This window comes from Pleurodeles waltl, chromosome 9 (genome assembly GCF_031143425.1).
Source record: "Pleurodeles waltl isolate 20211129_DDA chromosome 9, aPleWal1.hap1.20221129, whole genome shotgun sequence".
Classification (NCBI taxonomy): domain Eukaryota; kingdom Metazoa; phylum Chordata; class Amphibia; order Caudata; family Salamandridae; genus Pleurodeles; species Pleurodeles waltl.
This window is the reverse complement of record NC_090448.1, coordinates 711,741,535-711,768,926: the sequence shown is the minus strand read 5'-3', so window position 1 is coordinate 711,768,926 and position 27,392 is coordinate 711,741,535.

The following is a 27,392-nucleotide window of genomic DNA, read 5'->3' as shown; positions in this document are numbered from 1 at the left end:
AAATGTGTCTTTAATCTGGTCTTCTCTTTATTTTATGGTTGTCTTGGTCTCTATTAGTGGCCTAAAGGATATCCTAATTTAAAATTTTTATAATAATATCCCTAGGGGCTTCCTTATGGGTCATCTGGAAGAGGTATCGGACCTTATAGATTCCTCACATGTTTTGCAGAATAGTGATCTAATTATTATCTGGGTGGGCGATTTCAATACTCCTCTGTGCAGCAAAGAACACATGGATCTGTGTGCCTTTCCTGCCGAGGGCAGAGAGTCAGTAATTCATTTTAACCATACATCTGAAGGAGATGCCTTAAATCTTTTTACTTCTAAATTTGATCTGGTTCATGTCACCGAGAAATTGGCCCCTGACGCCTGTAATACACCAACCTTTACAGGGAATTTGAGGGGGAGCATTATCGACTTCATACTTATCAGCTCCTCTGATTTATATGTAATTCAAGAATTTAAGATTACGCCCCATTGTGCAAGCGATCATAACCCCCTTAGCATCATATTGGACCTAAAAAATTTCCAGGCACCCAAGAATAAAAGCTTGAGCATTGCTACTGCTTATAATCCAAATTGTGGCATACGTCTAAAATGGGACAAAATAGATCCAAACATTTTTAACCAGGAAATTGTAAGAAGTAGGTCTGACTCGATTCATATGTGTCTGTCCCAGCAGTTCGATTCTGACCGCATAGTGTGTGAATTTGAATCCTTAAGCATTGATATCTCACGCGCCCTGGCGGCGGACAGGCCCACGAAGGGGCCGGTGGCCCATAGATGGTTCGATTCTGCGTGTTCATCCGCCCCTAAAAAACTCAAAGTTGCACTTAAAGCAGTTCCTTTCTCCCGTCAATTAGTCAAAATAGCAAGAGCCGATTATAAGGCTGCCATTGACAAACGGAAATCAGAAATTAGGTCTAGGGCCTGGGGCGAACTTTTGGCTGCATCTGAACAGAAGGATACTTCTAAATTCTGGAGAGTGATAAATCACTCTTACTTTTCTGATAACCATTCTTTGGCAAATGAATGTCTTATAGCTGAGGACGTCTGGCTAACTCATTTCAGGAAAGTCTTCTGCTCAGAAACTTATGAGAATATGTATGTAAATTCCTCTGCACCTTTTATTTTAGACTCCAAAACTAAGGCCCCAAACATCATTTTTGATCTCTATGAGGTCAAAAATGCCATTGACAGATCAAGGCAGGGAAAAGCTCCTGGCCCTGATGGGGTTCCCGCTGATCTTTTTAAATCAGAAATTGATCTTTGGGGTCCGTTAGTTACCAATGTGTTGAATAGCGTGGCAAATAGTAACGTGCCCCTCTCATGGAAATCGGCTATTATTGTTCCTATCTTCAAAAAAGGAAATAGACAAGATCCTTCTTGTTACAGACCAATTTCTCTTATCGATTCGACGGCAAAGATTTTAGGTAGCGTGATCCTGTCCCGTTTGGAAGATTGGGTGTCCGAGGCCCAGATTTGATCTCCTATTCAATTCGGTTTCAGACCTGGTGTAGGCACAGTTGAGCAAGTCTTAAACTTGCAGCTGATACTCAGCAAATATGTGACAGTCAAAAAAGAGTCGATTCACATGGCTTTCATCGATCTAACCAGTGCCTTCGATATGGTTAATAGGTCAAAGTTATGGCAAATTTTGGAAGCCTTAGGCTGCGATCCGCCACTATTGGAACTTATTAAACGCCTACACACAGACCTAACGATTTCTGTCCAGGCCGGCTCACACGGGGAGAGAACCTCCCCCATCCCGTCAACTAGGGGTGTAAGGCAGGGATGCACCTTAGCCCCTTTTCTTTTTCTGATTTACACTAATGGGCTCTATGATTCACTGTTAAAACATGCAAAGGATATACCGAGGATGGGCCAGAGACAACTTCCAGTTTTATTATATGCAGACAATGCAGTTTTAATTGCTCGTACAGCAAACGGTTTACAAGGACTACTGGATGTATTTTATGATTTTATGTTGAACCTTGATCTGAAAGTAAATTACCCCAAGACTTTTGTTATTACTTGTGGCCCACGCAATACAAAGTCTAAACAATTTACTATGGGAGGGCACACCCTTACTAAGGTCAAAGAATTTTGTTATCTAGGCATGTACATGAGTTCCTCTCTGTCCTGGAAGACACACATTAATTTTAAGCTTCAACAGTTGATAAGGAACAACGAAGCAATTTTTCGCTTTTCAAATAAATTAGGTCACAGGCCCCCTGCACAGTTGAAAATTCTTTACAATTCCAAATGCACTGCATCAGTCCTTTACGGGGCAGGCGTCTGGGGCTATAATAAAATACCGTTTCTCCAGAGTGTTGAAAATAAATTCCTGCGCAGATTATTGTTGGTTCCAAAATGCACCGCAAATATCATCTGCCATGAAGAACTTGGTCAGTGCTTTTTGGAGGATAGGGTCTTTTTGGCCCCCCTATTACTCTGGATCAGATGCTGGTCAAACCCTACGGCAAGTTTGGTTCAAGACTGTATCTCTGACTGTCTACATTTGGAAAATTCAAATAGGATTCCTTGGCTTATGTTTTTGCAAAACTCCTTTGAGAACCTAGGCCTTAGATACATGTTTGATGACCCTCATTTGTTAACTATAAACTCTAGGTCTGTCTTGAAGTCTACTTACTTCAAGCATATATCAGAGCTGAGATTTTATAATTCCCTGAAATTGAAATCCTTTGATTCCTACTCTCGGATCGTGACCGTTCCATGCCTTGAACCCTATTTGACTTGGTTTTCGAGTTTTAGAACAATTTCCCTTTTAACACTTTTTAGACTTAATCTAATTCATTTTAAGGTAGCTTTCCCCGAACCATGTTTCTGGAAAAAGGATTTACCACTTTGTCCCTGTGACTCCAAATCAACTCAGAGCACTTTGCACTTTTTTCTCTTTTGCCCTTTATACGCTACTCCTAGAGGGGCTTTTATTTTACCTACGCTACGTCTTCTTAGACCCATTCATTTTAAGGAAGCCCTACTATATTTTCAGAGATTGTCTGATATTCAAATTTGTCATCATGTATTAGACTTTGTCACAGCTTCCTTAAGTATTAGGAAAAGGCCTACTCCTTTTTAAAAAATTTATGCACGTATAGTATATCATTTTAAAGCCAATATTTGTACTTTTTTGACTTTGTGATTTTTAATTATGTCTTGTATATTTATCTATGTATGTTAAGGGGTTTTAGATTGGATGCTCATGTGGTGTTTTCAGCAATGGTATTAAGTTTTATTTTTTATTATTTATAGATCGGTAAATGTGTCTTGGTTTGTACTTTTATGGCAACTGCCGAATAAAGTTAATTTGACTGACTGACTGTACACTAATTTCAGATGTGTGACAGGTTCACTGCAGACCTATCAAACATGGCTAGCGGTGTGACAACCTCAGTGTGTTCCTGTCCACATGTTGCTATTGTTGTGTATGTGTTGTGTGTCCTAGAGGGTTGCTGTGCAGTGTGTATATAAGTAGGTTTCTGTACTTACCAACAAGTAGTCCATTGCCATATCGCCCATCCTGTGTTGATTGATGGTAGAATGACAGAAGATGAATGAGTCATGGACACTCCCATGATGCTTTGCCAAGATGTTGGTGATCAATCCTTGGTGATCGACAATGGCCTGCACATTGATGGAGTGTGTGTGCTTCCTGTTGCGGCAGAGGTGTTCAGTTGCATCAGGTGGCACAAGACGTACATGTGTGCAGTCAATGGCACCAAGGACGTGTGGGAATCCATTAATGAGGTAAAACCCCTGTTTTGTCTCCTGATGCTTCTGCTGAGTGTTTGGGAAGCAGATGTGGCGGGATGTGAGTCCAATGATGGCATCCAGTACTTTGGGCAAGAAGGCAGAGAATGATGGCTGTGATAAACCGGCAACCAGGGCACCAGTGCTTTGAAAGGAGCTACTTGCCAACATGTGAAGTACAGCTAGCAGCTTGGTTTCTGTTGGGATGATGCGGGGTGTCAGCAAGGTGGGTGCCAACTGTGGCTCAATGTTGCGCAGCAGCTGCTGAATGACCTGCCAATTCAACCTGTACCTCTAGATGATGTCATGTTCCCTGAGGCCATGAAGGGTAGTCCTGGTGCGGAATATCCTCTCCTGCCTTCTGCGCTGCCTTTGGGGTCCCTGCTGGTGTTGTCGGTAGCTGCTGTTGTTGTTGCTGGGCTCTGCGTGTGTGTGCACGCTGGATGAGAAGCACCTCCATGTCTTCCTTTTGCTGCTCTGCTGTTGCTTCCGTGTGTTCTGATTAAATACAGGTGTGTTTGCCCCATTTTAACGCCTGCCCTGACCCAGGTGTTAATTTTTTACGCAAATCGGGCTGTGTGTCATTTTACGACTCTGCCTCCCGGCCGTGCAGGATTTTTGCCCGGAAGCACAAATACGACGCACGGCCGCTTACGTCTTTTTTTGGACGGGAACACCTACCTTACATATGATTAATGCAAGGTGGTTTCCCGCATCCAGAAAATTACGCACACTGCGTGATTTTGGCGTCCGCGGGCTCGGGCGTCAAAGTTTAAATATGGGGCAAGGTTTGCGCCGATTGTGCGCCAATATTTTTGACGCACATTCGGCGCAGATGGAGTATAACTATGCCCCTAAGCTCTCTCCAAGCCGGCACTGCAGTGAGTAAGGTAAGTTTAAAAAAAATATATATATATTTTTGGTCATTTCCCTGTCATGCGCCGCAATGCCCTTTTTCCCTCCCGCGAGCCGCCACTGTGTAGGTGGTATTTGTATAGTGTGAACCTAGCCAGAATGCAGCAGACAGCTGCATACTGTCATAGAACAAGATACAATGAGTAGCTGACTGGACAGCTTGCTAGGTACGGGCAGCAGACGTGGACCATTACTGCATCATCAAATAGTACTCTTTAAAGCAATGCATCTTTAGATTTTCCAAAATTTTCACAGGATTGAACGTCCTGGTAATTTGGGGATGTTGTGACGGATCGTGGTGTCATGATTTACAAGATTCTCTATCTGTATAAGTTCGACTAAAACCTTTGAGAAAAAAATGGAGCCCTTTGTTGTCTTATTTTACTTCATTGCAGATGTTATGTGATTGTGCACCAGAACTGAGAGCACTGTAGCTTTTTGACACAGATGCTTCTTGATTAATATCGCTGTCGGTCTATACATATGTGTTTAGGAGGCGAAGAATTTTTGCCCCTTTAACCCCTTCGCTGCCAGGCCTTTTCCCCCTCCTGTGCAAGGCCTTTTTTTGCCTATTTGGAATAGTTTTCGCTTAGGCCCTCATAACTTTTTTTCCACATAAGCTACCCACGCCAAATTTGCGTCCTTTTTTCCAACATCCTAGGGATACTAGAGGTACCCAGACTTTGTGGGTTGCCCTGAAAGAGACCAAGAAATTAGCCAAAATACAGTGAAAATTTAGTTTTTGGGAAAAAAAATTGAAAAAAGGGCTGCAGAAAAAGGCTTGTGGATTTTTCCCTGAAAATGGCATCAACAAAGGGTTTGTGGTGCTAAAATCACCAGCATCCCATCTTTCAGGAACAGGCAGTCTTGAATCAGAAAACCCAATTTTTCAACACAATTCTGGCATTTTACTGGGAAATACCCCTTTTTTCACAATTTTTTGTGCTTTCAGCCTCCTTCCAGTCAGTGACAGAAATAGGTGTGAAACAAATGCTGGATTCCAGAAACCTAAATATTTCTGAAAAGTAGACAAAATTCTGAATTGAGCAATGGGTAATTTGTGTAGATCCTACAAGGGTTTCCTGCAGAAAATAACAACTGAAATAAAACAATATTGAAATTGAGGTGAAAAAAACAGCCATTTTTCTCTACGTTTTACTCTGTAACTTTTTCCTGCAATGTCATATTTTTTAAAGCAATATATTGTTACGGGGATATATAGGGCTTGTAGGTTCATTAAGAACCCTAGGCACCCAGAGACAATAAATGAGCTGCACCTTGCAGTGGGTTTTCATTGTATACCGGGTATAATTCATTTGCTGAAATGTAAAGAGTCAAAAATAGGTATCAAGAAAACCCTTGTATTTCCAAAATGGGCAAAAGATAAGGTGTTGAGGAGCAGTGGTTATTTGCACATCTCTGAATTCTGGGGTGCCCATACTAGCATGTGAATTAAAGGGCATTTCTCAAATAAACGTCTTTTTTACACACTGTCTTATATTTGGAAGAACAAAATGTAGAGAAAGACAAGGGGCAATAACACTTATTTTGCGATTCTATGTTCCCCCAAGTCTCCCGATAAAAATGGTACCTCACTTGTGTGGGTAGGCCTAGTGCCAGCGACAGGAAATGCACATTTTTCCACAAAAAACAGAGGTGTTTTTTGCAAAGTGCCTACCTGTGGATTTTGGCCTCTAGCTCAGCCGACACCTGGGGAAACCTACCAAATCTGTGCATTTTTGAAAACTAGAGACCTAGGGGAATTTAAGATGGGGTGACTTGTCGGGCTTTCACCAGGTTCTGTTACCCAGAATCCTTTGCAAACCTTAAAATGTGGCTAAAAAACACTTTTTCCTCACATTTCAGTGACAGAAAGTTGTGGAATCTGAGAGGAGCCACAAATTTACTTCTACCCAGCATTCCCCCAAGTCTCCCGATAAAAATGGTACCTCACTTGTGTGGGTAGGCCTAGTGCCCGCAACAGGAAATGCCCCAAAACACAAAGTGGACACATCACATTTTCTCAAAGAAAACAGGGGTGTTTTTTGCATAGTGCCTACCTGTGGATTTTAGCCTCTAGCTCAGCCGGCACCTAGGGAAACCTACCAAACCTGTGCATTTTTGAAAACTAGAGACCTAGGGGAATCCAAGACGGGGTGACTTGTGGGGCTCTCACCAGGTTCTGTTATCCAGAATCCTTTGCAAACCTCAGACTGTGGCTAAAAAAACACTTTTTTCTCACATTTCGGTGACAGAGAGTTCTGGAATCTGAGAGGAGCCATACATTTCCTTCCACCCAGCCTTCCCCCAAGTCTCCCGATAAAAATGGTACCTCACTTGTGTGGGTAGGCCTAGTGCCCGCAACAGGAAATGCCCCAAAACACAAAGTGGACACATCACATTTTCTCAAAGAAAACAGAGGTGTTTTTTGCATAGTGCCTACCTGTGGATTTTAGCCTCTAGCTCAGCTGGCACCTAGGGAAACCTACCAAACCTGTGCATTTTTGAAAACTAGAGACCTAGGGGAATCCAAGATGGGGTGACTTGTGGGGCTCTCACCAGGTTCTGTTACCCAGAATCCTTTGCAAACCTTAAAGCTTGGCTAAAAAACACTTTTTCCTCACATTTCGGTGACAGAGAGTTCTGGAATCTGAGAGTAGCCACAAATTAACTTCCACCCAGCGTTCCCCCAAGTCTCCCGATAAAAATGGTACCTCACTTGTGTGGGTAGGCCTAGTGCCCGCGACAGGAAATGCCCCAAAACACAAAGTGGACACATCACATTTTCTCAAAGAAAACAGAGGTGTTTTTTGCAAAGTGCCTACCTGTGGATTTTGCCCTCTAGCTCAGCCTGGGGAAAACTACCAAACCTGTGCATTTTTGAAAACTAGAGACCTAGGGGAATCCAAGATGGGGTGACTTGTCGGGCTTTCACCAGGTTCTGTTACCCAGAATCCTTTGCAAACCTCAAAATGTGGCTAAAAAAACACTTTTTCCTCACATTTCGGTGACAGAAAGTTGTGGAATCTGAGAGGAGCCACAAATTTACTTCTACCCAGCATTCCCCCAAGTCTCCTGATAAAAATGGTACCTCACTTGTGTGGGTAGGCCTAGTGCCCGCAACAGGAAATGCCCCAAAACACAAAGTGGACACATCACATTTTCTCAAAGAAAACAGGGGTGTTTTTTGCATAGTGCCTACCTGTGGATTTTAGCCTCTAGCTCAGCCGGCACCTAGGGAAACCTACCAAACCTGTGCATTTTTGAAAACTAGAGACCTAGGGGAATCCAAGACGGGGTGACTTGTGGGGCTCTCACCAGGTTCTGTTATCCAGAATCCTTTGCAAACCTCAGACTGTGGCTAAAAAAACACTTTTTTCTCACATTTCGGTGACAGAGAGTTCTGGAATCTGAGAGGAGCCATACATTTCCTTCCACCCAGCCTTCCCCCAAGTCTCCCGATAAAAATGGTACCTCACTTGTGTGGGTAGGCCTAGTGCCCGCAACAGGAAATGCCCCAAAACACAAAGTGGACACATCACATTTTCTCAAAGAAAACAGAGGTGTTTTTTGCATAGTGCCTACCTGTGGATTTTAGCCTCTAGCTCAGCTGGCACCTAGGGAAACCTACCAAACCTGTGCATTTTTGAAAACTAGAGACCTAGGGGAATCCAAGATGGGGTGACTTGTGGGGCTCTCACCAGGTTCTGTTACCCAGAATCCTTTGCAAACCTTAAAGCTTGGCTAAAAAACACTTTTTCCTCACATTTCGGTGACAGAGAGTTCTGGAATCTGAGAGTAGCCACAAATTAACTTCCACCCAGCGTTCCCCCAAGTCTCCCGATAAAAATGGTACCTCACTTGTGTGGGTAGGCCTAGTGCCCGCGACAGGAAATGCCCCAAAACACAAAGTGGACACATCACATTTTCTCAAAGAAAACAGAGGTGTTTTTTGCAAAGTGCCTACCTGTGGATTTTGCCCTCTAGCTCAGCCGCCACCTGGGGAAAACTACCAAACCTGTGCATTTTAGAAAACTAGAGACCTAGGGGAATCCAAGATGGGGTGACTTGTCGGGCTTTCACCAGGTTCTGTTACCCAGAATCCTTTGCAAACCTCAAAATGTGGCTAAAAAAACACTTTTTCCTCACATTTCGGTGACAGAAAGTTGTGGAATCTGAGAGGAGCCACAAATTTCCTTTCACCCAGCGTTCCCCCAAGTCTCCCGATAAAAATGGTACCTCACTTGTGTGGGTAGGCTTAGTGCCCGCGACAGTAAATGCCCCAAAACACAAAGTGGACACATCACATTTTCTCAAAGAAAACAGAGGTGTTTTTTGCAGAGTGCCTACCTGTGGATTTTGGCCTCTAGCTCAGCCGCCACCTTGGGAAACCTACCAAACCTGTGCATTTTTTTAAACTAGAGACCTAGGAGAATCCAAGATGGTGTGACTTGTCGGGCTCTCACCAGGTTCTGTTACCCAGAATCCTTTGCAAACCTGAAAATGTGGCTGAAAAAACACTTTTTCCTCACATTTCGGTGACAGAAAGTTATGGAATCTGAGAGGAGCCACAAATTTCCTTCCACCCAGCGTTCCCCCAAGTCTCCCGATAAAAATGGTACCTCACTTGTGTGGGTAAGCCTTGTGCTCGCAACAGGAAGTTCCCCAAAACACTATCTGGACACATCAAAATTAGCAAATAGAAAACTACCTGTTTTTGCGGGGGGACCTGCGTTTTTTTTGGTCCTGGGCTCAGCAGCCATCTAGGGAAACCTACCAAACCCAGACATTCTGAAAACTAGACATCTGAGGGAGTCAAGGGAGGTGTGACTTGTGTGGATCCCCCAATATTTTCTTACCCAGAATCCTCAGCAAACCGCAAATCTAGCTAAAAAATCAAATTTTTCCCACATTTCTGTGTGGGATCACTGCACAGGGACAAATTTCCCCTCTGTCTTCCAGTAAAAATGATACCTGACCTGTGTAGGTGGGCCAAGTGTTTGTGACAGGGAGGAGCCAAAAACACGTCGAAATTGAGGGGGAACCAAAGTGGGTCCAAAAGGGCAGTTTGAAAAAACACATTTTTAGGCTGACAAGTGCAGCAGAAATTTTATCGGTATAGATGAAACAATGCTGGGTGGTAGGAATTTTGTGGATTACTGCAGATTCCGGAAGGTTCCATCAGAAAAATGTGGGAAAAATGTGTGCTTTCCAGCAAAGTTGCAGGTTTGCACGGCATTGTGGGTAAGGAAATGGTGCGGGTGCATGTGAAGCACACCACCCTGGAATCAGCTAGATGTTAAGTTTTCAGATGTGTCTAGGTCTTGTGAATTTTTGTACATGTCAGCGCCCCAAAGTAAAAAAAAGTGCAGCCCTCACCATTCCAAGTGGGACGATTTTGAGAGTTACCAAGCTCTCATGTCCCAAATGTAAAACAAAAAACAAAAATAATCAAATGTCCTCTTGCTTGCCATGGGATAAGATGTTTAGTGTGCGGGGTAGAGCTGAAAGACTGTTAGCCCCTTGAGTTCGGGTGGGGGCATAACCAGGCCCATAATGGTTGGTAGCACCCACCCCACTATTTTCTTTTATTTTTTGTATTCCCTGACATCTAGTAGACTTTCTGTCCCCCTGGGGTGTGGATCAGGGGTAATTGCCCAATCTGCCCACTGGTGGGCAGAACAGCTTTGGCCCCATTTATTTGGGGTGGGGGTATAGCCATAACCCCAACCTCTTATTTTGAAAAAGAATCTTCCCTGGTCTCTGGTGGCCTTTCTGCCCCCCCTTGGGGGCAGATGGGCCTTCCAAAATAGGCCAGCCTGACCCCAAGGGGGCAGTTATGGCCAACAGTAATGTGCCCCCATGGGGAGACACTGTTGGCCATAACTGCCCCCCTTGGGGTCAGACTGGCCTATTTTGGAAGGCCCATCTGCCCAAGGGTCTGCTCCCTCCAAACAAAACACACACATACACACACACCAATCCATGGTGTCTAGAGGTTTCTGCCCCCTTTGGGGGCAGATTGGCCTAACAAAAATAGGCTGATCTGCCCGGCCTAAATACAATTTGCCCCCCCAGGGCAGCGGCCCTTGCCTAAGGGGTCACTCCCCATACATAAAAACATAAAGTAAATAAAAATATATTTATCCCTGGTGTCTATAGGTTTCTGCCCCCCCCGGGGGCAGATCCGCCTAACTATATGTGACGGGCTGGAACCAGTTCATCCGCACATAGCTCTCACTTGTGCTGACACTGCCCCTGTTACTCCGAGGCTTCCTGGTCTCTCTGCCCGTGATTGGTCGGAAGATCAGCTGTGGCAGGACGCCGAGAGGTCAAACGTGCCGCTGCCAGCACTTGCGGCGTTCAGAGGTTGGGAGGAGAAAGCAGGAGGCAAGAAAACAGCCGTGAACCAGCCATCGGAGGAGGAGAAACCCAGCGAGAGAGAGATGAACGAGGAAGACGAGGAGCGGAGTCCACTCGAGATCTGGAGACAGCAGTACCGTCCGAGTACCGGAGGAGAAGGCGGAAGATGAGTGACGGACGACCCTGTTCCAGGCGACCGGGAGGACGAAATGCAGCATCCCGCCACGCTTCAGGAGAAGCGTGGCCATTCAGGTGCGTGGGACCACGTCCCTGAACGAGTGAATGAGAAAGAGAGAAAAGAGCAGAGTGAGAGGGGCGGAAGGGGAAAAAGGGTAACACGGGGAGAAGGGAGGGGGAAGGACAAAACCGGGAAACATAAAAGCACGAGCACTGGAGAAGGGGGGGGTGGAAAAGAGGAACGGACAAGGACGAGGGAGAGAACCTACAGGGAGAGATAAAGTACTTACCACCGGGCACTGTAGAGCACCGTCACCTCAAATAGACCAGCCAAGACCCGCGCGCAGGAACAGTTGAGCACTGAAAGGAAAATAACAAGACAGAAAGGACAGGAATTAGACCACTAAGAAACAGATGGAAGAAAACACATACTAACCTGAACCAGTTTGAGAAATGTAACCCTGACAAGAACAGTAAGACAGAGACAACAAAGAAAGCATAAGGAAACAAAATAGATACAAGTATCACGTTCACTTACTGCTATTATTCTCTTCTCTCCACATGCGCTTCCCGGGGGATGACCTGTGAACAAGGGAGACAGAAAGAGAAGAGTGAAGGCCAAACCTCAAGAACATCCCACCACCTTAAACCCAGAAACCCAAGACTGAAGTAAACTCACCTGATATATACCACATCCAATATCATCAATAAATTTCCTTTTTCCAAGACTATAACACGGTCTAGAGTGATTCCTCCACACCCACACGGTTACACTATATTAGGCCGATCTGCCTCCACGGGGAGTGGCCCTTGCCAAAGAGGCCGCTCCCCTTATGCATTAGTATAAAAAAAATCCCTGGTGTTTTGTGGTTTTTGCCCCCCTGGGGGCAGAAATGGCCTCATAATAATTTGTCCCCCCCGGGAGCGACCCTTGCCTAAGGGGTCGCGCCCCAAACATAAAAAAATGAAAGTAAACAAAAAAAACAATCCCTGGTGTCTAGTGGTTTTCTGCCTCCCCCCCCCCCCCCCCCCCCCTCCGGAGCAGATCGGCCTAATAATATTAGAAATGGCAGAAAGGGCAGAAATGGCCTCATAATAATTTGTCCCCCCGGGAGCGACCCTTGCCTAAGGGGTCGCGCCCCAAACATAAAAAAATGAAAGTAAACAAAAAAAACAATCCCTGGTGTCTAGTGGTTTTCTGCCTCCCCCCACCCCCCCCCCCCCTCCGGAGCAGATCGGCCTAATAATATTAGAAATGGCAGAAAGGGCAGAAATGGCCTAGAAATAATTTGACCCCCCAGGAACGGCGCATGCCCAAGGGGCCGCTCCCCTTACTTGAAAAAGCCCACAAAAAATATATTCCCTGGTATCTGGTGGTTTCTACCACCCCCCCCGGGGGGAGATCACAAGGCTGATCTGCCCCCAGGGGGTGCAGAAATGGCCTAATAATGATTTGCCCCCCCCCCCCCCCCCCCGGAGCGACCCTTGCCCATGAAAATTTATGCCTTGGTTTGATTGACCGATAATACTTAATTTACTATTCCTGAAATCTAGGGAAATATATTGAGATGGCCTCTTGCCTTGTTGTTTCTTGTATGCATGTCTTTAGTTCCTGTTTGGTAGTGTACTGTCTGGAGGTATGTGGAGATCCACTGGAGATGGTGTGCTTGTCAGCTAGATATGCAGGAGTGCTGGTCGTAGCATCTTTGAATATGATGTAGCTACTTTAGAAGATGATGAGAGCTAGCAAGAGGAGCCACTGAAGGTTCATCAGTATTAGGATGTTGTAGTCACATTTCTACAGTACCTGCATGAGATGTGCTGCAGCAAGAAGGATGCCTTTAATGGGGACAGTGTGGAGTCTGATAGCCCATGAGAGGACATAGCCACCACCCAGATGCAGGGGTATGAGGGCTTGAACAGCCATTCTGAAGTCACTTCCAAGGAGGAATGGTTTCACTTTCTTTAGTAGAAATAGCTGGTATTAGGATATCTTTGTTTTTGGCAATGTGGTCCTTGAGGTTATCCTGTTGTCCAAGGTAAATTGAAGAGAGTTTGAATCCATCCCAGGGCATGGCTCTCAGCCCAATTTGAACCAGTTATTGTTTGTTGTTCTTAGGAAATAACAGCAATTTAGTCTTGGTCGGTTTGCGCTTCAGGTAGTAGCTGGACATCCAGGTCTGGATGAGGCACAAGCAGTGTATGAGGTGTTTAATATTTGTAGAGGAGGAAGCATTCAAGTAGAGCTGTTTACTAAAAGCATATTGGTGAATTTGTAATGGTGTTGTCACTGAGTAGAGTTCCATGGGGCTTCATTTAGAAGTTAAAGCAGGACGGTATAAAACCTTAGGGGGATTTGCAGATGGCTGGGTCTTCGGGTCCTAGAAGTGCCCATTAGCACACTCTGTTGTACATTGGAACCAGTGTAGGTCATTGCCAGGGAATTCCATTCAAGACTTTAGGGTGTGGCAGAGATTGGGATGGCCAGTGTTGTCAAAGGGGGCTAAGAGGTGCAGCAACAGCAGGAGATAGGGTTCATCTTTACTTGTGGCTCAAGGTTTAGGGTTTTTATTTATGATTACAGAACTCTGAAGATATCTACATAAAACAATTATAAAACTTCTGATGGATACAACTACCTGTGGATTCCTCACCTTATCAATTCTCCCAATGCGCCAGCATTAGACGGAAATTTTCTGCCTAGCTTTCAACGTCGACAAGGATGTCACAATTGCATGGCTCCGCACGCGACTCTGTCTTACGTCATTGTGGCAATAAGAAGTCCTTGTTGGCGTGCTGAGGTCAGTTACCTTTTTTCCGCGCCTTCGACGCTAACAGTTTTTCCTGACTCTCGAAAAGTGACTGTTTCGAAGGTGGTGTTGTTGTCGAGTTACAATGTCTCCACCGAAGAAATCGGGCTTTAAGCCTTGTCATGAGTGTGGAGCCGCATGTTGGTCACAGATCCTCATGCGGACTGCTTGTGGTGCCTAAGCTAAACCATGATGTGGAGGGATGCGTGTCCTGCCAGCGGATGAACCCGAAGGCCTTAAAGGAGAGAGAGGCTAAGCTCTTCTTGACAAAAGCTAAGAAGGAGCATAAGGTTCATCGAATATCTAAGGCGAGGGACTCTTCTTCACATAAGTCCTCAATGTCATTTAAGAATCAACGCCAGCACGATTCTCGATGCGTTCTTCCATGGATCGGTCTCTGTCATCTCTGAAACGGCGCCATACAGCATGGGACGTCAGTCCAGCGCTCACTCCTCAGCCTCAGAGTCCACAGGCTTTTCCGGCGCTGTCATTGATGGAAGTCTTCGAGTCCCCGGTGAGTCCTCCGGTTCCCTTTTATCCTCTGTCAATTCAGGAGCCAGTGGCACAAGCTTCGGATTCGGTCCAAGTGCCTCAGGACGAGCAGAGGTTTCTGCCTTCCCAACTCTGGGAGCGGATCCAGGAGCGTTCCTAAATGCTATGTTTAGCATTTTCAACAGAGCTATGGCCCCTGCTGGTGCACCGGCTGGCCCCACTGGTCCATTAGCTTTCACGGTGGGTTTGCCAGCGCTGTACAAACAGGCCCAATTTGTACCCTTCTATCCAGCTGAAGGTGCTGGTTCGGCGCCGATGACGTCGTCACCCAGTTGACGTTGCCGATGGCGCCGATGGAGTCAATGCTGGTGCCAGATGGGTCCCGATCGGACGCAGTGTCTCTTCACCCTCTCCTCGGCCGGAGCATCCATCTGCTTTGAAACCGGCGTTGTCGACGTCGGTTTAATCTCTGTTGACGCCGCGGTTGGAGGCCAGACTGAGGTCAAGAAGGAGGGCCTTGAGGCTCTTGGAGGAGCAGGCGTATCGGCAACAGCTGTTGGAGAAAGGGGAGATTCCTGAGCCTATGGGAGAATTTCAGGGCCTTGTCTGAGGGGAATATTTCATCCCCTGGCGAATTCATAGAGGAGGCAGCATCTTATCACAGTGTGATAAGAAAGGCTGATGAATTCTTGGAACTTCCTTTACCAGCATCGGAGGTGAAGACGAACATCCTGACTGAGGTATTGCATACTTCCTCTACGTCTGCGGAGCCCCTACTTCCTTTGAATGATGCCCTTACTGAGCCGATTCTAGACATTTGGAGGAAACCTGTCATGACTCCAGTCATGACTTCCAGGACTGTGGCTAGGAGGTAGAGTTGCTCCAGAGTTTTTGTCTCAGCATCCAACACCTGAGAGCTTGGTAGTGCAAGCCTCTTGTTCTGCCCTGTCTGCACCTGGTTCATTCCCTGCTACTCCATCAGATAGAGTCTAAGCAAATGGAGCAAACAGCAAAGAAGGGTTTCTCCTCATGCAGTATGGCCTTGAAGTCTTTCAATGCTACCTGTGTGCCTGGGAGGCATATTCATGCCCTGATGGACACAGCAAGAGCTGTGGTGCCAAGCTTGCCTCAGGATGTGCAGGGACAGTTTGATGAACTCCTGTTGGACATTCAAGTGGCAGCCAAGCAGGTTATCAGTCTGGTTTGGATACAGCAGATTCAGTTGCCAGAGCTATGGGCACTTCGGTGACAACCAGGAGGCATGAGTGGCTTAGGTCTTTCCACAGATCTTCAGACAAGTTTGTTGGGCCTTCTGTTTGATCGCGAGAAGTTGTTTGGATCCAAGGCAGACTCAGCTTTGGAGCGTTTTAAAGACAGCAGGGCTACTGCAAAGTCCTTGGGACTCCAGGCTTCAGCGTCCACACCCTTTTGATCTTTTCTGCGGTTCAGGGGGTTTGGTTGTGGGTCCTCTGTTCATGAGAGGCCACAGTCCAGCATGCAGCAGCCTGACAACCCTCTCTATAGGTCTTATAAAGGGCGGGGAAGGGTTAGAACACGAGAAGCCACTCAGCAGCCTCCTGTCTCATCTTCTTCCTCTGGGGGAACCCATCAAGGAAAGCAGCCCTAGTTTTCTCTCCATCTTGCATCATACTGGTTCCGTAGGAGGAAGGCTATTTCATTTTCTCCACGAGTGGGAGTTAATCACATCAGACTCTTGGGTGCTGAATATTGTGGGGAAAGGTTATGCCTTTCCTTTTCGGGAGTCCCCCCATCCCTCCACGTCATTTGTTTTGCACAGAAGATTATCTCCTGTTGCTTCGGCAGGAGGTGCAAGTCCTTTTGTTAAAAGGTGCAGTGGAGTTGGTTCCAGAGCAGGAAAAGGGGCGGGGATGCTATTCGAGGTATTTCCTGATTCCCAAGAAGGATGGTCGATTGAGGCCTATCCTAGACCTGAGGATTTTGAATTGGTTCCTCAAACAGGAGAAATTCAAAATGCTGACTTTAGCACAGGTGCTTCTGGCATTGAACAAGGAAAACTGGATGGTGTCTGTCGACTTGCAGGATGCTTATTTTTATATCCCCATTCTGAGGTCGCACAGGAAGTATCCCCGGTTTGTGGTAGGGTCACAGCACTACCAGTTTGCGGTCCTTCCTTTTGGTCTTACTTCCACACCTCGGGTCTTCATGAAGGTGATGGCAGTGGTTGCAGCGGACCTCAGAAGTAAGGGAGAATTTGTATTCCCTTACCTGGATGACTGGCTGTTAAAACCCAGGTCCCTGGAGCTTGTGCTGCATCACTTGGAAATGACAACACACCTGTTGTTCAACCTGGGCTTTATGGTAAACGTACCCAAGTCTCACCTAGAGCCCTCTCAGTGCCTCCTGTTCTTAGGGGCAGTGCGCGATACAACATTGAATTTGGGCCTACCCTCTGCCTCAGCGGGTTCAGGACATTCAGGCGTTGATTCCAATGTTTCAAAAGGGAGCGGCTGTCCTGGTCCTCAAGGTCCTACGTCTGCTCAGTCGGTTCGCTTCTTGCATTCTGTTGGTCACTCATGCACGTTGGCACATGGGGGCTCTCAAGTGGTGCCTCCGCAAGCAGTGTTTTCAACACAAAGGGGATCTGTAGGAGTCAATAACAATCTCCAGAGACGCTGCAACGGATTTACAATGGTGGGCTGAGGACGGCAACCTTTCCCACGGAAGGCCATTTTGCCTCCCACCTCCGGTGGCGACGGTCATAACGGATGCTTCCACTCTAGGGTGGGAAGCTTATCTTGGGGACCTGAAGATCAAAGGTCTTTGGTCTCCAGTAGAACACATATTTCACATCAATCTGTTAGAACTGCGGTCAATACGTCTGGCTCTCAAGGCTTTCCTCCTGTCCATTCGCAGTCAGACAGTACAAGTCTTGACAGACAACACTACTGCAATGTGGTACATCAACAAGCAGGCTGGAGTAGGATTGTATCTTCTCTGCAGAGAGGCTCTGCAGCTCTGGTTCTGGGCGCAGGACCATCGGATTTGCATAGTGTCAAACCATCTGGCTGGAGTTCTCAACATACGTGCGGACAGTCTCAGTCAGCATTTCTCGGCCGATCATGAGTGGCGTCTCCATCCAGACCTGGTTCTTCACATCTTCTGGATGTGGGGATTTCCACAGATAGACCTGTTTGCCACTCAGGAGAACGCACACTGCCCGTCGTTCTGCAGCCTCCAATATCTGGTGCAGGGAGCGTTGGATGACGCGTTTCAGATGTCTTGGTGCGACCAGTTACTTTACGCATTTCCCCCATACCCTTGATTCCTCAGGTTCTGAGGAAGATTCGCCAGGATCAAGCTCAAGTCATTTTAATAGCCCCGGCTTGGCCAAGAAGGGTGTGGTACACAGACCTTCTCCAACTCTTACTGTGCCCAACGATCTGTCTCCCTCACAGGACAGACCTACTCTCGCAGTTGCAAGGGCAGGTTCTACACCCCCACCTCCAGAGCCTACACCTATATGCCTGGAGATTGAACGGGGCAGTCTGAGTTCCTTTTCTCTCCCTCCAGAAGCGGTGGATGTTAACTTATCGGCCAGGCGACACTCCACCAAGACTGTCTATGCTAACAGAAGGGCAAAAGTTGTTGCTTGGTGTGGAGAGAGACAAATTGATCCCTTAAAGGCCCATTTGTCTGATGTTTTGCTTTTTGCCCTTTTCTTGGCACAGAAGGGATGTGCAATTGCGACTGTGAAGGGTTATTTATCAGAGCTGTCGGCCTTTTCATGCCTTCCTGATTGAGTCCCCTATAGTTATTAGATCCCCAAAAGGTTTGACTAACAAGTTTCCTCCCACTCTGTTTGTCATGCCTCAGTGGGATTTGAATTTGGTTCTGACTTTCTTGATGGGTTCACCGTTTGACCCTATGCATTCTTGCCCATTGAGGCTTATAGTTTTAAAAACAGTGTTCTTAACGGCTATCATGTCGTCTAGGCGTAGGAGTGAGCTTCAGGCTCTTAGTGTGAAACCTCCTTTTACAACCTTTTATGCTGACAAGGTGGTGCTGAGAACCAGGGCGGCTTTCCTTCCTAAAGTATTAACTCTTTTCACATGGGCCAGTCTATGATGCTCTCATCCTTTTACAGTCCTCCTCATCCATCAAAAGAGGAGGAAAGACTTCACCGCTTGGATTCAAAAAGGGCTCTGAGTTTCTACATTGAGAGGACAAGAGACTTTTGAGTTGATGATCAACTATTCATTGGATATGTGGGCAAGGCCATCCACAAGAGAACCCTTTCCAGGTGGGTCATTCTTTGCATAAAGGCTTGTTATTCAGTAGCAAAGAAGGTTCCTCCTGAGGGTATTAGGGCCTATTCCACCAGGGCTAAGTCTGCCACTTTGACCTTGGCTAGGGGTGTCCCAGTTGCTAAAATTTGTAAGGCTGCAACTTGGGCTTCCCTCCACACTTTTGCGAAGCATTATTGCTTAGACTCGCAAGTTAGGAGGGACTGCCATTTTGCACATTCTGTTTTGCAGGAGTTCTTGGTTTGACCAGTCAGGCACCCACCTCCGAGTGCAGGACTGCTTTGGGATTCTATTCATAAGGTGAGGAATCCACAGGTAGTTGTATCCATCAGAAGAACAAGCTACTTACCTTTGGTAACGTTTTTTCGGGTGGATACAGTAGCTACCTGTGGATTCCTCACAGTCCCACCTGCCTCCCCGTTGACTGTCTGGTCATACCAAAACTTCTTTTATTATTATAAATGTATATAAGTTTTTGGTATTTTTATATGAACAAATATTGTGGTTTATATTTGGATTTGGATTGGTATATATTGTTCTTGTGAGGTCGGTATTCACCTGTTCACCTCGAAGGCACGTAAAAAATGGTGAAACTGAAACAACACGCCGGTGAGGACTTCTTGTTGCCACGATGACGTCAGACGGAGTCGCGTGCGGAGCCGTGCAATTGTGATGTCCTCGTCGACGTGGAGAGCTAGGAAGAAACTTTCCGTTGAATGCTGGCGCATTGGGAGAATTTCTTTAGGTGAGGAATCCACAACTTGTTCAGCAGTAAGAAAAAAATAATTAAATACACAAAATAAACATGCACAAATCTAATTCCTGGTAACAAATGTTCAAGCTGCAGTAAACATATCCTCAATATAAATATAAAAAAGCGTTAAAAAAAGTTACAAATACTATAACAAAACATTTCATTCAGAGGCATATAAAGTGACTGTAGTGCTTCAGCTGCTAAGCATATAGAGAGTTGCAAATAAACTGGTCTTCGCCGTCTCCATCGTGACGAAGACAGTGCTGTGCAAACAAACAGGACATGCTTCAGATCCTGGTGCTCGTTATTACATCAGTTACAATTTGGGGGCACACATACCATTTAGACAACAGGGTATTAAGTGGTAACATCCACAACCTCAACAAGATCTAAAAACGCCTCAACTGTGAGGTAAGTTCCAGATAATATAGGGTTGTGCCCTCCTTACAGAGAGAGACTTACTTATATAATGAAAACCCCTGTTGTTATGGCATCTGTCCAAATCCATTCGATAGCTTAATGCCCAGTAAGCCTGCTTTAAGATAACCTTTAATTGTTCCTCTGTAAGAGATAACACTAACTCAGGGTCAATATTTAACCGCTCAGCCGCCATTAAGAGATTTCTATATATCACAGATCCATCTCTTTTTCCCTCCAATAACTCTTTGTTCGTTAGGTGCCACAAGCAATTTTCTTTGCTCCTAGCTATGCTGTCTACCCATCATACTACCCCAGTCAAACCTCAGGGCCACCACTGGGGTCGAAAGAGTTCCTGAAGAGATGTTTCTAAGTAACTGACCCTCCAGTATGGTTAGAAAGCCCCATCTAGCCACCTTAATTGTCTCTAATCCATACAGTAGGGTATCCGGAATTTTGGCTTGATAAACTTCTAACATATAGAGGAAGTGTATTCTACCTGCAGCTCTATAAAAGGCACCCAACCCTTTAGCATGGGCCCCGGCTTTATGCTCGTTATTTTCTATCTTCTGGCCTATCACTAAGATTACTGCACATAAGCCTCCCCAAAAAGGTATAAGAATTTACAGTTTCTAACTTTTGGGTACCCACAGTCCATGGGAAGTTATTAAGTTTAGGTTTCTTTCTATCATGATAACACACAATTTTAGTTTTCATACTATTGATCCTTCAATGAAAATTGTTGCAGAACTTTCAAGCTGTTAATTTAACCTTTTGGGGTAAGGTCTAAAACAATTATATCGTCTGCACAGAGCAGACACACCAGCTCTTTTTCACCAATAGAAGGCGCAAAACCCTCACTCCCGGACAAGTAATGTTGGTGGTCTGAAATGTACATTGGGAACAGGGTCGGGGCTAGAAGGCACTCATGCTTTAAACGATTTGTGATCATTAGTTTTGTGGAGAGACCCCGATCACCCTGTAGTAACACTTTAAACCATGGGAAGAGTGATAGTTAGGCCCATATTTATACTCGGTTTGCGCTGAATTAGCGCCATTTGTTCGACACTAATTCAGCGCAAACCTAACTCGATATCGCCAAAGTTATGGAGTTTACGCTGTTTTCTGGAGGGGAAAACCTACCTTGCATCAATGAGATGCAAGGTAGGCGTTCCCATCCAGAAAAGGACGATTTGGCCTTTGCGCCATATTTATGCCTCTGTGCTAAAATACAGCACAGGGAGATAGGGGCCTTAAATAATTGTGCTAAGCTTGCTTAGCGCCACTATTTAGCGCCTAGGACTGGGCAGGCGTAAGGGGACCCGTAGGCATATTTCTAGGGTCAGAGACCATGGAAATTGCCCACACGTGCCCTTCCATGGCCCCAGGGACACCCCCACCCACCCCCACCCACACCAGGAGGTCACCTAAGGATGGGGGACCCATCCCAGGTAAGTCCGGATGAGCATTTCTATTTATTTTTACACAACACCGCTCGGGGGCCCTGACTTGGGGCCCCATGCACGGCGCTGGCCCTAATGGCTATGGCCATTGGGTAAGGGGCATGGCTCCAGTCTTCACTAAGACAGGAGCCATGTCCATGGGGGTTGTGCGCCAGAAAATGGCGCTGCTCTGCTTAGAGGCAATTTTTTTGCCTCTAAACAGTGTAGCACCATAATTTGGCGCACAAGCCCCGGTTCCCTCTATGCCTCCCCAGCCCTGTTAGGGTGCTTTCCAAGAGAAGTCAATGAAAGCTGCATAGATAGCCCACCTCTAACCCTTACATACCTTTTGATACTTAACTGAAGGGCTACCATATTGTCACTTGTACCATGATTTTTCTGGAATTCCGTTTGTTCCATAGGAATTATATTGTTGTCTCCTGCCCAGTCATTTATTTGAGTCAGAGGACACTTTACAAACACTTTGTCCATTGCATCAAGGAGCGCTACCTGTTTTCTTTGTTATATAATGGGACTACAATACTTCCCGTCCAGAAAGGGGGAATTTTACCATTCTTGTAGAAACCTGTAAAGAGTGGGAGCAAAATTTTGCTCCATAATAAAGGGTCTTGTTTCATGGCTGAGATAGAGACCTCAGCAGGCCCATTGCTGCTGATGAATGCATCCCTCGGATGGCTGCTTCAATTTCACTAATTAAAGGGAGAAATAGGGACATTACCTCCTTCCAAGTTAGGGCATTCATCTTTTCCCTTATTTGCTGCATATAGTTCAGATATGAAGTTGATCCAAGTAACTTCCTCAATATTGGAGGGTAATGACCTCACTTGTGTACTACAACCTTCAGCAATTAAGGACTAAAACAATCTCTCCATTCCTTGCTGCCTCTCTCAGACTTATCCAAAGTTGGTCCTGTTTCTCTATTGCCAGACTTATCTTAAGCATCCTCTGTCTCTTATTTAATAATGAGATCCTTATCTCCCTTTCCTTCGAGAATGTTAGGCATTGTCTTCTAACTAAGCTGTTTATTTCTCTATTCAACAGGAGAACGGGCAGGGGTGTTGGGTTAAAATTATTCTTAGGAGGTCTTTGTTTTTATACTCGTTAGTAACTGGTTCATGAATGCAGAAAAGTATTCCAATTCAGCTCCCTCCCAGGTTTCTAATTTTGCAAGAGCGAATTCTAGTATGTCGTTTATTTCAATAAGCATTCTATGATTCCATTGATTTCTTCCATTTATTTTCATGAATTTGGATGAAGAAGCATCAAAACTTCAGGGAGAGGGAGTTGTCACATTCCACTCCAGAGTAAGGAGCCCCAAACTGTGATCGCTGATGGGGACACCTACTATTTTTACATTACCTAGTAAGTAAAAGGAGGTACATCCAACCACCAGGTAATCCAAGATAGATCCGCCCTTTAAAGATTTATGAGTAAACTGCAGCGGGTTATCAGAGCATAACCTCCGTTTTGCTATAATGCAATCGCTATCATTTATGTAATCTAATAGAAGAATTGCACTTTTGTTTGATTTTATTTTTGGAGGAAAAAAATAAGAGGTAATCAGAGATCTTCCTCTTTTCTGATTTCTTGCAATTGGTTCAAGGGAAAATTAGACAGTTTACAGGTCAAGTCCCCTACTATAATTACATGGGGTGGGTTATCCATATCAAGATGTTATGCACCAAAGCATCATATATGGCCTCTGGAGGGATATAGACATTTACCAATGGGAGGGGCGATATCTACTTCATCCCATCGGGCTGATACAGCAATAGTGGCATAAATAAGCTAGAGGGATATCTATAACACTTAACTATACTGGTTAGTTAAAAGAAATGCATCACCCCCCCCCCCCCCCCCCTTTGCATGACCCCTTCTGTAAGGTTTAGCTTTACAATCCACGTAAAAATAATCGGTACACTGTATCTCCATATTACACCAAGTCTCCCGGAGACAAACCACATCAAATTGTAAGGTACCTAATAGCTGGAGCTTTTCCCTACTATTCTTTATGCCCCCGGCATTCCAAGAAGCAACGTTTAATTTGTTGTCAATTCTGGAACCAACGGGGACCATTATTTATACTAACATTACTTAAAACTCCAGGCAACCATTCCACCTCTGTGAATCCTCATAAATATTGGAATCTAAATGAACATTGGGTACCCTATAGACCACCCGTCTGCTATTTTTCCCAAGGGATATTTGCAAAGCCTGAGCATCAGCACGTACTATTTCCTTACAATGTAGTGACAAGGACAGATCTCTGTTCTGAACATAGCAATGTGGAGAATATAAACTAAACTCCATCCCACCCCTCCCTTCTACAACCGGGAAGACACTGATTCCTCTGCATTGTAAACGTTCAGCATTCTGTAGGATAGTTTTTACAATAATTTTAGAGAAAAAAACACCCTTGATTTGGTTTCAGCCCCTGGGAATTGTAAAGAGATTAAGTTCAATTCTCTGCTTTGATTTGAATTCAATGGCTCAATGGCCTTAGAAAATGACAACAGCGCATGCTGGTTTAAAACTACATCCGGATAAAATAGTGGAATAAAAACCAACATGCTGGTTTCCACGTTAGACTTCATTTGCACTTTAACAGTTGGCTTCCATGGAGTCTCAGCTGATTTTCATAGGGTCTCAGGACCCTTCTTAGCATTAGAAACCACAAATAGAGGCATCAATGGGTTCAAGGAAAACGTATTAGTAGAGGGAAGAACAGCTGAAGGTAAGAAGGGCTCTCCTGATTCTTCTGCATTCTCTGTATTTGGTAGGATAACCATCAGTTGTAGAGGGCTTATTGTCGTGGGTTCCAACTGCGACCATGGCAACAACTCATCTGACCTGAGAGGTGACTTAGGCCCTCATTATGACATTGGTGGTGATTGTTAAAGTGGTGGTAATACCGCCAACAGGCTGGCTGTAATTACTGCCAAATTATGACCCTGGCAGTGATATCTCCCATAGACAGCCAATGTACCACACCATCCGCCAGGGCGTTTTACACCACTCACTACGGCGGTAGCCATCAACAGCCAGGTGGAAGACAAGGTACCGCCCACCATATTATGACAATGCAAACTGCCATGATTTCCGGGGCGGTACCAATGCCACCAAAAGCCTGGTGGAATCACATCACAGAAGACCAAAGACTCACCAACAGAGACACAGAGAAGACCAACGCCGCCATGGAACCGGAATTGCAAGTCTGGAACTCCAATGCTGACGAAGATGACGTCGGTGAGTACTGCCGCCTAGCACCCAATGGAGGGAGGGAGGAAAAGGAGAGTGACACACACATGCATGACACACATGAGACACACACAGACCATACACACGACAAGCTGCAGACGTAAACCAATGGCACATGACACACATCATAATAATACAAGGACTACGGTTCAGCAGTAGTGAAATTGATATAGCATGGCAACACCCACCATATGAACCAATTTTAGAACAAAGATACATGAACAATTGTCCAAAAAGGGCCAATGCCCAGTCCAAAGTACATAAGGCCCACATTGGCCACAGGGCACAGTCCAAGCCCCAACTTGATCCAGACTAACTCCGGGCAATATCCGGGCAATATCTCGGAAGTGGACAGGCACCTCAGGGGGAAGGGGTTTGGGGGGCACCTCAGCTGAAGTCGGGAACTTGCCCACTGCTCCTGGAAGGGGCTCCATGCCTATTTACCAATGCTGGGAAGTGCAAGGTCACAGACTCTGAGGTGGGGAACTTGCCCACTGCTTTTGGAGGGGGCTCTATGCCCATTTCAAAATGCTGGAGAGTGCAAGGTCACAGTCTCTGAAGTGGGGAACTCGCCCACTGCTTCTGGAGGAGGCTCCTTGTACAACAGTCCTTGGAGGGTGGCCTACATGCCCTCTGCTGGAGGTGAGGGCTGCATTGTCTCTGCTGGGGGGGTGTCTCCTGGGCAGCCTCTGCCGGAGGTGAGGGCTGCTATGTCTCTGCTGGGCGAGGTGTCTTCTGGGGAGCCTCTGCTGGAGGTGAGGGCTGCTGTGTCCCAGCTGGAGGTGAGGGCTTCTTGCCTGTCATTGGCAGTTGAGTGGGAACCTCTTCTGTCATTGGTGGTTGAGTGGGAGCCTCTTCTGTCACTGGTGGTTGAGTGGAAACCATTTCTGACATTGGTGGTTGAGTGGGAACCGCTTCTGTCAGGGGTGATTGAGTGGGAACCTCTTCTGTCCTTGGTGGTTGAGTGGAAACCTTTTCTGACATTGGTGGTTGAGTGGGAACCTTTTCTGACATTGGTGGTTGAGTGGGAACCTTTTCTGACATTGGCAGTTGAGTGGGAATCTCTTCTGTCATTGGTGGTAGAGTGGGAACCTTTTTCTGACATTGCTGCTTGAGTGGGAACCTTTTCTGACATTGGTGGCTGAGTGGGATCCTTCCCTTTCCTGGCGGGTGGAGTGGGATCCTTCCCTTTCTTGTCTGGTGGAGTGGGATCCTTCCTCTTCCTGGCTAGTGGAGTGGGATCCTTCCCTTTCCTGGCTGGTGGAGTGGCATCCTTCCCATTCCTGGTTAGTGGAGTTGGATCCTTCGCTGTTTTGCCTCCATGAATAGGAGGTTCCTCCACTGTCCCCGTGGACTGTTTGGCTGAGGTGTTGGGTTGGGTCGTTGGGACCCTGCTCTTATGGGCAGGACGTAGGGGATGGGGGAGGGAGGGAAGAGGTCAAGTTGGGCAAGGAAAAGGTTCTTAGGGGCAGAGGGGCAGAGGGGCAGGATGAGAGAGGAGGGATGGGAGTGGAGGTTGAGGCAGTGGTTGCTGGAGGAGTACGCCTGCTGTACTTGGGTGCAGGTGCATGGGCAGTGTGCCGATGTGAGGTGGATGGCTGTTGGGTGTCTGAGTGCCTGCGTTTGTATCTTTTAGGAAGGGGGGGACAGACAGTGTGGGAGAGGACAATAGGGATGCGTGGATGGATGTTTTGAAGGTGTCTGCTAGTGAGGTGTGTGTGCTGCTTGGTGTGTTGATGCTGGTGGTGGCTGTTGAAGCAGTGCATGCAGGTGTGAGTGTGGACATGACTGTGAGGGAGGTGAAGGAGGAGGAGGATGGAGAGACAATGGAGGCAGTGGATGTGTGTGCAACTGTCTGTTGTTTGTGTGAGTGCCTGTGGACTGAGGTGTGGTGCCTGTGTTTGACTGTGCCACTCTTGTGTGATGTCTTGTGTGCAGGCTCGTCTGTATGTGTGCATGGGTTGGGAATGAAGAGACTGGGAAGTGGTAGTTGGAGGGGGACATTAGGAACAGGGACAATGGCTGCCATCAGAGAGGAGGCCAGAGCCTGAATCAATCTCTGTTGGGCCGCCAATCCAACGTGGATGCCCTCCAGGAATGCATTGCATTGCTGCATTTGGGATCCCAGCCCCTGGATGGCATTCACAATGTGTGACTGCCCTACAGAGATTGATCTCAGGAGGTCAATAGCCTCCTCACTCAGGGCAGCAGGGCTCACTGGGGCAGGGCCTGAGGTGTCTGGGGCAAAGGAGATGCCCACCTTCCTGGGTGAGCGGGCACTGGCAACTCGCTGAGGGGCTACTGGGAGGGCGGTGCTGGTACAGGGGTGGCGGCTGTACCTGCAGCTGGGGTACAGGTGTCCGCCACCACCAGGGAGCTTCCATCGGAGGAGGTATCTGAGTCAGTGTTGTCACCGCCTGTCTCTGCCGTGGTGCTCCTCCCTCGCGCTCCGTCCCACTGGTTCCCTCGGTGTCGGTGGACTCTGCCTCCTGGGTCCTGTGGGATGCAGCTCCCTCTGTCGCCGGTGCCCCTGCTCCTTCGCCAGATTATGCTAATGCACACATGGACAGGATGAGAGAAGGAGAAAGGGGGGAGGGAGAGAAAGGGGGCTTTGGGTCAATTATAGCACCAACACCATAGTTGGCATACATAGCACCGTCACACACAGGGATCAACATTGAAC